A 1820-nucleotide genomic window follows, 5' to 3' on the forward strand; every position below is an offset into this window, starting at 1 on the left:
CCCGCCCACGGTGATTCATCTCCCTCATCGGCGGCCCAGGTTAGGGCTTACAATTGCAGTTGGCGTGCAATCCCTTCTCTCCGAACTGGAGTCCTGGCCTTACCACATATACTTCCAAGAACACCTCTATGGTGTACACCTAAGCTGCGGCTTTGCCTTGACCTTTCACATCGCCCAAAGGTCTCAGTTAATCCTGCGACTCTCCACTGTCACTTCCTCTCGATTCTCGACATGTACCGTGGGCATTAAGTGGTTTACGCCGATGGTTCGATGGCTGATGGTCACATTGGCGTTGCCTACGTTCATGGAGGACGTATAGAACGGCACTTCTTACCATATTGCTGCAGTGTTTTCACTGCAGAGCTGGCGGCCATATCTCGTGCTCTTGAGCACATCCGTTCATGCCCAGGCAAGTCATTTCTCCTGTGTACTGACTCCTTGAGCAGCCTACCAGCTATCGACCAGTGCTTACCTCGTCATCCTTTGGCAGCGACCATCCAGGAGTCCATCTATGCCTTGGAACGGTCCAGTCGTTCAGTGGTACTTGTCTGGACCCCAGGTCACATCGGAATCCCAGGCCAGACTGTCCAAACAGGCTACGCGGAAACCGCTTCTGGAGATGGGCATCTCCGGAACTGACCTGCGTTTTTACTTACTCCGCAGGGTTTTTCCGCTTTGGGAGACGAAATGACATAGCAGTACGCACAACAAACAGCTTGTCATTAAGGAGACTACGAATGTCTGGAAGTCTTCGATGTGGTCCTCTCGCAAGGAATCAGTTGTCCTCTGTCGGCTTCCGCGTTTACCGTACGTGGCTAACGCACGGTTACCTCTTCTGTCGCGAGGACCCACCTCGGTGTCGCTGTGGCTTACATATGACTGTCGTCCACTTCTTGCTGGACTGCCCACTTTTAGCCACTCTTCAGTGGAATTTTAACTACAGTTTTTGGACCTTTTTATTCTTTATTTTTGACTCTTCCAGCAACCAAATGGCAACGGCCTTGCCACAGTGGATACACCGGTTCCCGTCAGATCACCGAAGTTAAGCGTTGTCGGGCGTGGCCGGCACTTGGATGGGTGATCATCCAGGCAGCCATGCGCTGTTGCCATTTTTCGGGGTGCACTCAGCCTCGTGATGCCAACTGAGGAGCTACTCGACCGAATAGTAGCGGCTCCGGTCAAAGAACACCATCATAACGACTGGAAGAGCGGTGCGCTGACCACACGCCGCTCCAATCCGCATCCTCTTTTGAGGATGACACGGCGGTCGGATGGTTCCGATTGGCCACTTGTGGCCTGAAAACGGAGTGCTTGCCAGTAACCAAATCATCACGGAGCTATTCGATGGAACTGTATGGTGCCAGTGGAGGTTAGCATCGCACTGGTACTGGAGACTCCTCATTCTCACGGCGAGTTTCAAACTTTTTCAAACAAGTCGAAGAAATATTCAGTTGTACGTATTTGGCGTTTGTTGACTTTGCAGGGGCAATTTCAGAACGGAAATATTTACCGTAGAACTCATTTAACTTTCATCTCGAAATCTTTAATTTATTTCATCAACATCATTTCAGCTAAATTCGTTGCATTACCTATGCTTAACCTTCTCAAGTTATTCCACGGCGGTCTAAGAATTTGGTTGCCTACTGTCCACGCATAGTTGTTTTCTGGTTTTACCCTACTTACGTGTCCCTCAGCTTTTTAATGAAGGGAGAGACTGAGGTTGTCTCAGGAGACAAATTGATGTGCACCGTGAGTATGTTGAAAGCGTTACTAAACCTTTCCCATAGTCTCAAAATACGAAATGAAATTAGTCAGCGTTG

At 49.6% G+C, this 1820-nt stretch overlaps 1 pseudogene; it reads left to right on the top strand.

The window, feature by feature from the left end:
• Positions 1-991: 991 nt before the first annotated feature.
• LOC124803572 lies at positions 992-1109 on the top strand (annotated as a pseudogene).
• Positions 1110-1820: the final 711 nt, after the last annotated feature.

This window comes from Schistocerca piceifrons, chromosome 6, assembly GCF_021461385.2.
Source record: "Schistocerca piceifrons isolate TAMUIC-IGC-003096 chromosome 6, iqSchPice1.1, whole genome shotgun sequence".
Taxonomy (NCBI): Eukaryota; Metazoa; Arthropoda; class Insecta; order Orthoptera; family Acrididae; genus Schistocerca; species Schistocerca piceifrons.